Here is an 11276-nt window from a genome sequence, read left to right as displayed (position 1 = left end):
GAGGCTCAGAGTCGAGGTGCGCTCCGCCCCCACCGGCCCCGCCCCGCCCGGCCCCGCCCCCACCGGTCCCCCCGCCCCCTCCGCGGCCGCCTCCTCCCGCGCGCTGGGTCCGCCTTTGCGCCTCCCCGAGCTGAGCCGCGCGTCCCGAGCCCAGCCTCTCCGGGGAGGAGGGACCCGGCGGCGCGGCGTGGGTCGGGAGCGGGCGCCTGGGACTACTTCTCGTTTGAAAGTTTTCAGAGGCCAAAAGTTTGAGCCGGGGCTGCGGAAGGATCCGGCTCTGGCCGTTGCCGCGCTCGGCGACAATTGGCGACGGAAGTTTGCATGTGAATAAGCGGAGGAGCCCGGGGTGGAGTAGGGAGGGCGAGGCCGCAGGCAGCTGTGTCCACCGTGCTCTGGGCCGGGCGGGGAGCAGCTGAGGCCACGTTGGGGGACCCCGGGCCCGGGGCAGGGCTTTGGGAGAAGTGGCCTAGCCGTGGGTGCGCCCCTAGCCCAGCGGCTTCTCTCCCTCCCCAGGGCCCCGTGGCTGCGGCTTTAGGCGTCCAGAGGATCGATCGCCGCCAGACACCCCTGGCCGTGATTGCCTGAGCACTTGACCGCGAGGGATGGGGGCGCAGCGGCCTCAGGGCAGGGAGTTTAGGGCGCCCCAAGGGAGCAGCCTGGACCAGTGCCTCGCGGACGTATTGCGCCCCGCTGCCCCAGGGGGGACCCGCGTCGACATGCTCCTCGGTCACCGTCCTCCTCCTGCCGGGGCGCCGCCTGCCTAAGGTGGCCCCAGAAAGCACAAACGGGTCGGGCGGATCTGCCGCTGGCGCCGGCGCAGCCCCTCCCACGTGCCCCTTCCGGCTGATTTATTTCTCCACCACGATGCCAGGCACGGGCACCCTGTGCCAAGCCTGGTTAAGCGCCAGGAGTCCAAAATGCCTGCCATAGTCCCTGCGCAAAGTTCACAGCCTCGTGCTGGGGACAAACAGCGCCCCCTCCCCACTCCAACACAGGGTGGTGAGTGCGATGGCAGAAGGCGCTGGGGGCTCTCCTGGAGTAGGAGGGCTATGCCTGCCCTGAAGGGAGACTGAAAGGCTGAGAGGGACCTAGGACTCGGGAGCCTGGGGGAGTGGCTGCAGAAACCGCAGAGCATGGTGGCAGAGGGAGGCACAGAAAGCGGGACAAATCTCACACCTGACTCCAGCGAGCCTTTCCTGGCACACCTCTTGCCAAGTGCTGAGCACTCTGGAAACAGCCAGTGCAGACGGCCTATCCCCCCCTGTAGCTGCTGCTGGGAGCCTCCCTCGCCTGCGTCCTCCCAGAAGCTGGCCTCACTTCTCCAGGCCTGGGGTAACATCTCGGGGTCAGCGCCCCAGGAGAGGAGGCGTCTGGAGGCAGCAGAGATGTTTATGTAACAGCAGCCCGGCAGCCTGGAGGAGCAGATTTTCCATAGAAGGAAGCGCGGGGCTGTGCGGCTCCCAGGCTGAGGACACTGCCCACCACGACGTCCTCTGCTCCCGGTAGGTGGGGGTGGGGTGGGGCACAGGGAGGCCTGAAGGCCTCAGGCCTAGTGTTGATCGGGTGCAACTGCCTGTGTGCCTCCGTTGGCATCTCTGCCTGTGAGCCCCAGGCCAGAAGTAATGGCCCATGTAGCCCTAGCTCGGGGGCCAGTCCTCAACATTTTTCGAAGGGGTGGCCTGGGAGGGGCGGCCTGGGAGGGGAGGGGATCCCTGGACGGGGGTTCTCCCCTGGTCTGCCCCAGCTGTGCTGACAGCATCTCCACCTGGGGCCTCTATCCTCTACCAGCAGAGAAGAGAGTGGCCCATTCGATGTCCACTCGTCAAGCCGCCCAGCAGCCAGGCACATTCATAAGCCCATGTTACAGATGGTGGAGCTGGGTGCACAGACCTGAGGGAAGCACAGGCCTCAGCCTCCCAGCTCCCAACGCCTGCACCACCCACAGCCGGGAGTACCCCATGGACAGCTGGTACTGAGGAGAAGCAAGGGATGAGGGGGATGGGCCTCCCCTCCCCACCAGCCTGGGAAGGGGGTGGGCCCCTGGCAAGTAGGTGAGAAGCTTCATTCACAAGTTGTCCGGGCTTCCCATTCCTCTTTTTCAGGCCAGTGGGTGTGGGCAGTGGGGGAAGGCAGGGGTCCTACCGAGCAGGAGTGTATCTGCTGCCCTGGGGCCTGGAGACCTTCTCCTGCAGGTCAGGGGGGCAGCACCGGGCAGCGGGCATTGCAGGGGCTAAAGAGAAACAAAAGAAAGCAGGTTGTGTGCAGGGCACCCCAGCCACTCCAGAAACCCAATCAGAAGGTGGGGGCTAGGACCCCAAGAAGCCGAATTGGGGTGCAGTGCTGCCAGGCCTCCCCCGTGGGAGTCACTTTGGGCTTCCTGTCCCAGCTTGTGGTGGGAGCTGGGACAAGGTTCCCGGGGTACCCCTGAGGGCAGGGGTACCCTGAATGAAGGGGCTGTTCCCAAGCTGGCCAAGGAGCCTGGAAGCAGAGGAGATGGGGCCGCAGAGCCGGGTTTGCAGAGGGGAGAGGCAGACGTGGCCCGCAGCCCCCTCTTCTTCAGAGGCCACGTGCAGGTGCTGAGGGGAGAGCAGCCTAGGCGTTGCACCCCAGGAGACTGAACTGGGTCAGTTCCCCCTCGTTTGCTGCCAGAGAAATGGGGGTATCATTGTCAGGGTGGGCTAAGGAGGCCCTGCTGACATTGGCCCAACCAGGCCCCTCCTTTGCGGCTGCTGTGGGGGCTTTCGAGAGCAGAGCAGACCCCAAGTGTGTGGAGAGGCGAAAGCACAGCTGGTCAGCACACGGGGACAGCGACGGAGCTCCTGCCGCCTGTTTGGCCCCAGGTGCTGTGCAGCACGGAGACCCAGGTGACCTTAAAACACCCCAGGGCTGGCTCCGGCCCCAGAGAGATGTGGTCTGAGTGGGGGGGTCAGCAGTGACCCGGTGGGTGGGTGTATTTGAGGGCTGCCTGTGTTGAAAGCTCTGCGGTTGATTCTAAGGAGCGGCCAGAGCTGAGACTCCCAGTTCTGAGCCCAAGGCCCCTTTCCTTTCTGCAGGAATACATCTTGCCTCTTGCTGCCCCCATGACCCTGTGGCGCTGGGGGGCAGGGAGCGCGATGCTCCCCATTTTTCAGGAGGGAAGCTGAGGCTCAGAGACATGAGGATGCCAGCTCAAGGCCCAGCCAGGCCTTGGTTCTCAGCTGCTGTCATCCAGTAGGGTAAGTCGGCCCCCCAGGGGGTGTTGGGGGACACTCCTCCCCTCCCCCACACTCACGGTCTGTTCACTGTGCAAGGCAGCAGGCTGGACTTGGAGCAGGGACCATCGCTTGGCATGGCCACGTTGGAGTGGCCCCTGGGACTGAAAGCAGGGGGCGTGGGGGCTCTGAAGCGGGGCTAAGTGTGGGGACTTCCCGTGGCGGGTACCCTCCCGGGTCCTGGGTGGGGGCCACCACCAGGCAGCTATGGGAACATTCCAGACCACCTAGGGGTAGGGCTCCTTCACCTCTTGAAGCTGACTGTAAAAGACATCTGACCTGCATGCGAAGCTCAAGCTCAGAGGCCTTCAGGGTGTCCGGCCTCCAGGGTCCCTCCTACGCAGCCTCCATGTCCCCATCCACTGCAGCCCCTGACCATCGGGCGCACCGTAGGGCCTTCGAGGGCTGCCAGGCCTCAGGCTCTGCTGCACCAAGTGATTTTGAAAGTCCCATCTGCCTTTATCCACTTAAAAAGAACTTGGGGCCAGGCGCAGTGGCTCAAGCCTGTAATCCCAGCACTTTGGGAGGCCAAGACGGGCGGATCACGAGGTCAGGAGATCGAGACCATCCTGGCTAACATGGTGAAACCCCATCTCTACTAAAAAAAAAATACAAAAAACTAGCCGGGCGAGGTGGCGGGCGCCTGTAGTCCCAGCTACTCGGGAGGCTGAGGCAGGAGAATGGCGTAAACCCGGGAGGCAGAGCTTTCAGTGAGCTGAGATCCGGCCACTGCACTCCAGCCTGGGCGACAGAGGGAGACTCCGTCTCAAAAAAAAAAAAAAAAAAAAAAAAAGAACTTGGGACACTTCCTCGAGGTTGGGCATTTTTTCAGATGTGGTTTCATGTCTGGCTTGCAACCTGGTCACCTGTGCTGGGCGGTCTGCTGTGACGCACCTGGCTGTCCTTCCTCTAGGATGGATTTGGGCTGGCCCTTGTTTCAGGAGGCTGGGGTCTGGAATCTGCTGCCCCTGCTGCATGCAGACAGCCACCGTCACCCAGGCCCAGGGGTGCCCGCAGGTGCTGGGCATCTCACCCTGGCCCTCACAGGGGTCCCTCACACCCTGCACCTCTCGGTCTGTGCCGTGGACTTCCCTGCTCTGCTGTCGCAGGCCTTGTCCTCTGCCAAAGCAGTGTCTTCCCCACGTGTCCCTGAGACTCCTCAGCCATCCCAGAGGCTCTCGGCCGTCTGAGCGCCCCCGAACACGAAGCTTTCCTGACCCACTCTGTGTATGAGGCAGAACCCGTCCCTGTCAGGACCCAGGACCCACACCAGAGGATCCGGAAGATTTGCTGACTGACCTGACTGCAAGAAGCTGAAGGAATGTGGGCGCAGGCCCAGCAGCGGCTTGCGTGGTACCAAGTCAACTGGCTGTCCATGCAAGCCACTGTGACCGGCCCTCCTGTTGGCATCTGGAGCCCTCCCTGGACCCAGTTGCCAGAACAGTGGCCCCCAGCTGTGGCCAGGACTCTGCTCGGGGCCCTGTCTGCTCGGTGTCTCCAGCGGTCCCCACGCAGAAACTGCCCCCCTTGCTACCCCTGAGGCCTGGGATAGGGTCAGCATCCGAGAGGCAGGCCCTGCTGTTCCCCTCTGCACAGAGGCTGAGGCAGTGAGTTGCCCGGGCAAGTCCCCAGGCAGGCACTGAACCTCCTGAGCAGGTGAGCGGAGAAGGCCCCAGCTGATGTGGGCCTCGAGGGCTGTAGGATTGACCATGGAGCAGACCTGGCATTGTTCTAGAGCTGGGCCAGGGGGTGGCTGGTGCAGCACAGCTCTCAGGTGGAGGCCACCTGCCCGTCCTTTGCATGTGACTCAGGGCTCAGACCCACCTGCCTGTCCCTGGAAGCTCCTAGACTGCTCAGAGCACAGACCTCAACGGGAAAGAGAGTAGATGGGTCTGGGTATGGTCTCCCAGCCCTGAGAAGTGGGGAGCCCACTCAGACCTTTCCAGGACCCCAGGTCCCCTCAGCAGCCCACAGGGCCTGGGTGGAGCCTGGGCTGGGTGTGGGTCACTCGGGGGCCAATGGCCCATTTCTGCGGCTTCCAGGGAGTCCCAGGGAGACGGCAGAGGCAGTGCCTGGCTGGGGACCCTGGTTGGCACGCCGTTTGGGGGGTGCATGCACTGGGAAGTTGGCCAGGCCTGCCCAAATCAGGGGGCTTCCGGGAGGAGAAACATCAGGAAGTGGGCACCGAGGAGGCATAGCACCGGGGCTGGAACCTCCAGGCAGGGCCCGTGGGGGGCTGGACCAGACAGGGAGGCTGTCACGATGTCTGGTTCTTGGATGGGGGCACTGAGGCTCTGAGTGGGGTGGCAGAGCTTGGCCACCAGGTCCATCTGCACCCCACATATCCACTCACTACCCCCAGACCCCCATGATCCCAAATTACTCAGTCCCAGGGACCCCTGCAGAGCCTGTGGGGGAGACTTCCACGCTGCCTGGCCCATGCCCCCCTCACCTCAGAACTTTCTCCAAAAAGTAAGAGCCCCGGGGGACGAAACTTCGAGGCTCCACCCCTTGGGCTCTGGTACAAACCGGGAGCCTCCGAGGGCTGAGTCACTGGGAAAGCCAGACCTGGTGGCCCCTCCCCCTCCCTTTCCTTCCTTCCTCCTTCCCCCTTTCTCGGTCCCCCTCTTTTTCTCTTTGCTTTATTTCTCTTTCTTCCCTCCCTCTGTCCCTCTCTTCTTTCCTTCCTTTCATCTTCCTCCCTTCCTCCGTCTTTGCCTTTCTTCCTTTCCGGGGGTAAAAATAGCTGGAAACCCCCCTTTAAAAAAAAGTTTATTTTAATCTTAGAAGGACGATGTTGGTGTCCCAAAGCAGAATCGTTTGTCCCGGCGGAGCCACCAGTAGAGCCAGGAGTCCCCGAAGGACTTTGACCACACCCCCCACCCCACCCAGCCTGTGCCTGGTCCCCTGAGTGGAGCCTGGGCCATCCTTGACCTCACTGCTGGGGTGATGGAGAAGCTCCTGCCTGAGGCGAGAGTTTCTCAGGCGGCCGGAGTTTCCTCCCATCTGCTCCAGACACATTTAAACAAGCTGAGAACTTCCGTCCCCCCACACTTCCCCCCACAGACCCCCACGGACCCCTCTGCAAATGAACATGGGCCTGGAAATCGGGGTTTGGGTTACAGAGAGCACGGGGAGTTCTGTTCGTGAAGTAACACGGAGCACGAACGTTAGCAGGTACCGCACATCTGTGAGCTATTTTCGGGTCTCCAGGGGGAAGGGAAAAAGCCCTAAGCCTTAAGTAAGACCAGGACTCTTCTATATTTTTACTTTGACAGCTAAGGAAAAAAATTGCCAAAAACCAGAGGCGCTGCTGAGTGTTGGCGTGGGAATGTTAGTTTAGTCAGAGCCTTGCCCTGGGCCATTTAAATAAAAACAGGCATGTTGGTGGCAAATGCCAGTTGAACACGCAGGAGAGCGGTGCTTCTGGGACCCGGAGAAGGGTGTGCAGCTGCACTCTCTCTTCCCTTTTTTCTTGGCCTCCCCAGCCTTCTTATCATCACGATCAGCATTTCACTGGTAAACATTTGGTGCAATAATTTTCAAAAATCAGCAAGAAAAGTCTGAGCGTTTAATGTGGCTGGGACTGCGTGGCCCCAGCTGGGAGTGTGGATTCCCAGCGCCTCCCGGAGCCTGTCTCCGAGGGATACGCCAGTCACTTGAGGGCCTTTGCACAACATAAATCAGACCGACTATCTCTAGGATGGAGAGGGGGATAAACTCACGTGTAGCAAGTGAAGGCCAGAGGCTGCCGTGGGATGGCATTGCCTGTTCCCAGGGGCTTGCGGTGGTGGAGCAGACGGGGGACCCCGGAGCCCCCTCCCCTCCTTGCTGGGAATGTTGCACAGACCCACCTTCAGGGACTCAAATTCAGAGCCTGCCCCAGGGGTGGCGAACGTATCTGGGACACTAAGCACCCACCTACTGGCTGCATCTCGTGGCCTTTCGGTCTTTTTTTTTTTTTTTTTTTTCAGATGGAGTCTCACTCTGTAGCCCAGGTTAGAGTGCAATGGCATGATCTCGGCTCACTGCAACCTCCACCTCCCAGGTTCAAGCGATTCTCCTGTCTCAGCCTCCAAATAGCTGGGATTACAGGTGTGCGCCACCACGCCAGTTAATTTTTGTATTTTTAGTAGAGATAGGGTTTCACCATATTGGTCAGGCTGGTCTCGAACTCCTGACCTCGGGTGATCTGCCCGCCTCGGCCTCCCGAAGTGTTGGGACTACAGGCGTGAGCCACCGCACCCGGCCAGCCTTTCGGTCTTGAAGGGTCTCTGGGAGGGCCTCAGAGAATGTCTTGGTTTCTTCACTCTTGGGTTGCCATCGACTGAGGTCCGGGCTGGGAAGGGGTGATGAGCCCAGGACTCTTCTGGCGAGGATGAGTGTCCGTGTTGGGAGGCTCACTTCTGCCACTGCTCCTTGGTGACGTGGGGCTGGCTGGAGAGTCCCTCCGTTCCTGGGAGCCCCTCTTGGGGGGGTGGCGAGGGGAGGTGGGCCACTGCAATGAATCTGACACCAGCCACTCTCTCCCCGCCCTGCCGGCAGCCCTCACTCATGGGGGGGTCTATCCTCCTTTCCCCAAAGCTGGGGGTCCTGAGTGCGGTTGAAGTAACGTCTGGTCCTCCTTAGAACAGTGGGGCTTGGAATTCATTCAAGGGAAGAAGAGTGAAGGAACGCAGATGCCGACTGCATGGAGCACCCCCCAGCTGCGGCCCCTAGAGCCTGGAAGCTCTGTGAGCCAGAAAGAGAACGGCTGGGGAGAGGGCTGTGTGGGGCCCCGTTCTTCCAAGGCTGCTGCGGAGGACCGACGGGGCCCGGGGACCCTGACTGAGGTGTGCTGAGCGCAGCAGCTCTGGACAGGCCGCACCGGCCTCTCTGTCGTCTGTCTGTCATCTGTCTGCCTGTTGGTCGGCAGGGACAGACCTGGTGCTGTGAGAAGAGGCCCCCTGGGCCCTGCCTCTCCCATTGACTGAGCCTGGACTGCAGACCCAGCCGCCCCCACGCTGGGTACAGATGACTGACTTAGGTTTTTTTTTTTTTTTTTTTTTTTTTGGAGACAGAGTCTCGCTGTGTCGCCCAGGCTGGAGTGCAGTGGCCGGATCTCAGCTCACTGCAAGCTCCGCCTCCCGGGTCTACGCCATTCTCCTGCCTCAGCCTCCCGAGTAGCTGGGACTGCAGGCGCCCGCCACCTCGCCCGGCTAGTTTTTTGTATTTTTAGTAGAGACGGGGTTTCACTGTGTTAGCCAGGATGGTCTCGATCTCCTGACCTCGTGATCCGCCCGTCTCGGCCTCCCAAAGTGCTGGGATTACAGGCGTGAGCCACCGCTCCCGGCCCTGACTTAGGTTTTGACAAGATCCAAACGGCAGCAGGATGTGCGCCTGGTAGGGGTAGGAGGGCCTCCCCTGGACTGAGAGTGTATTCACGGAGCCCCTTCCCTGCAGCGCAGGCTCTGGGGGACAGTGGCCAGGACGGAGGCCCTTGTGGAAGGAGGGAGATGTGAACAGTGAGCCCCCTGCATGCAGGCATCTGGGGAAGAACATTTCAGCCAAGTGACTCTGATCACACCCTGACCCTGGCCGTCCTGGCCCTGTGGACCAACCCTGGGGCCCAGGATTGACAACAGCCAGTGCTCGCTGGTGCCTCCAGCCTGGGCCAGGCTTGTGTGCCAGTCCCTCCAACGATGGGGCAAGCCCAGCCCCATCCACGCCCTTCTCCTCCTCCCCCGTGCTTCCCTCCACCCTCAGGAATGGGCTCCGGGTCTGTCACTCGTCACTCATGAGGGGCTGTGGGTTCCCCCAAAAGACACACTGGATCCCCCCAGAACCTGTGAGCGGGACTTGTTTTGGAGAGATGGGTCTTTGCAGATGTCAGATGTCGTCGACTTAAGACAGGGCCACGCTGGAATGGGGCCTGCCCTAATCCAGTGACTGGGACCCTTAGCAGGAGAGGGAGGTTTGGGGAGAAGGCGCTGCGGAGACAGGCAGAGGCTGGAGACGTGCAGCCCCAAGCCAGGAAGCACAGGGGTTGCCCACGCCCAGCAGAAGCTGGAGAAGGAGGAAGGGTTCCTCCCTAGAGCCTTGGGAGGGGGGCTGGTCCTGTGACACCCAGATTTTGGATTTCTGGCCTTCGGAACTGAGACAGCACACATTTCTGCGGTTTGAAGCCACCAAATTTATGGTAATTTGTTCTGGCCAGGACATTAATACCAGGGATAAAGGTGTTTTAATGCAGACAAAGACAGTTTTTGAATTAACCAAGCTTTGCGCAAGGCTGCGGGGATTGACTGGGGGAAGTGAGGGACTCGGCAGCTTCCCCGAGGCTCGCCAGGCACCGGCCACCGCACACACTTGCTGGCGGTGGCCACGGCAGGTGAAACCACATAATGAACGGCCTTACGCCTGTCAGATTACACAGCAGAGGCTGCCTGGCCTGGCGCTTCCCCTGGCTGGAGGACTCCACCTTCTCCCTCTGCCTGCCTGTGGCCTCTCAGGCTACAGAGGAGGCTGGCAGACAACATTCTCATCCCTGGTTGGGGCAAAAGCTCTGCTCAAATATGACAGCGGTGCAACCCGGAATAGCGACAGATCCAAACCATGATTGAGGCAGGAACGGAGGCTTTCTGGAAAACGCACGGAGAAACACGAGGCCCCGGCTGCACCCTGGGACGCCTCGCGAGTCCAGCCTTGTTGGTCCCAGCCCCTTCTCCAAGGAAAGGACAAGACCACTGAAAGGCTTGCTCTGGGTCACAAACGTCCCAAATTGGTTTCCACGTGGAAACTAAACAAGGGCAGGTCCCAGCCCCTGGGATTCAGGTGAAACCCGAGGCCTGTCTGAGGTCACAGCGTCTTCCCGAGGACGTCAGCCCTGTTGGCTGTGTCTGGGGTCGGGCTGAGGCGTAGCAGGCCGGGAGGCCGAGCTTCCCAAAGGAGCTGCACTGCCTTTTCCTTAGAATATGAAATCAGGCCGGGCGCGCAGGCTGACGCCTGTAATCCCAGCACTTTGGGAGGCTGAGGCAGACGGATCACGAGGTCAGGAGACTGAGACCATCCTGGCTAACACGGTGAAACCCCGTCTCTGCTAAAAATACAAAATATTAGCCGGGCGTGGTGGCGGGCACCTGTAGTCCCAGCTACTCGGGAGGCTGAGGTGGGAGAATGGCGTGAACCCGGGAGGCGGAGCTTGCAGTGAGCGGAGATCACGCCACTGCACTCCAGCCTGGGCGACAGAGCGAGACTTCGTCTCAGAAAAAGAAAAAGAATATGAAATCAATGTTTGCTGTCTTGAATCCTCATGGACGAGGCTCCTTGGAAGCCAGCCTACGTCAGGCCCAGCATCCCCTGGGGCTGACACCTACACCCTTGCATTCTCAGCGTGACTCAGGACAGCAGCAGAACCCGCCGGAATCTCTCTACGGGAGTGCTTTGTTTTCTTTTTCTTTTCTTTTCTTTTTTTTTTTTTTTTTTTTGAGACGGAATTTCACTCTTGTTGCCCAGGCTGGAGTACAGTGGCATGATCTTGGTTCACTGCAACCTCCACCTCCTCGGCTCAAGTGATTCTCCTGGCTCAGCCTCCCAAGTAGCTGGGATTACAGGCGCACACCACCAAGCCTGGCTAGTTTTTTGTATTTTTAGTACAGATGGAGTTTCACCATGTTGGCCAAACTGGTCTCAAACTCCTGACCTCAAGTGATCCGCATGCCTCTGCCTCCCAAAGTGCTGGGATTTCAGGCGTGAGCCACCGCACCCAGCTCGGAGTGCATTATGACTGGAGGCAAAGACAGTAGCGTGATCTTCAGCTTGCAAATGAGACACAGAATGACGGTGAATTGTCACCAATGTTAACTTGAACCTGGATGGATGAGTGACCAGGTTGCCAAAAAGCTCCTCAGAGCCTGCCAGAGTGTGAGCTGCCCTGCAAGGGCCGGAGCTCCAGGCTCTTGGGCTGGGCAGTCACTGGCTCCCCCAGGAAGGGCCACATTCTGGCAAGCAAACAGAGGGTTGGGGAGGGTGGTGGACAGCCAGCCG

General features: G+C 60.4%; 1 long non-coding RNA gene across 1 annotated transcript; it reads left to right on the top strand.

Moving 5' to 3' along the window:
• Positions 1 to 7796: 7796 nt before the first annotated feature.
• Positions 7797 to 9488, top strand: LOC123569203 (uncharacterized). Its single transcript, XR_010581321.2, has 2 exons — positions 7797 to 8277; positions 8595 to 9488. It is a non-coding gene; the product is annotated as an uncharacterized lncRNA (long non-coding RNA).
• The last annotated feature ends 1788 nt before the right edge of the window (positions 9489 to 11276 follow it).

The sequence above is a fragment of the Macaca fascicularis genome, chromosome 15 (genome assembly GCF_037993035.2).
Source record: "Macaca fascicularis isolate 582-1 chromosome 15, T2T-MFA8v1.1".
In the NCBI taxonomy this organism is placed as follows: Eukaryota; Metazoa; Chordata; class Mammalia; order Primates; family Cercopithecidae; genus Macaca; species Macaca fascicularis.
This window is presented reverse-complemented; position numbering and strand designations above follow the sequence as displayed.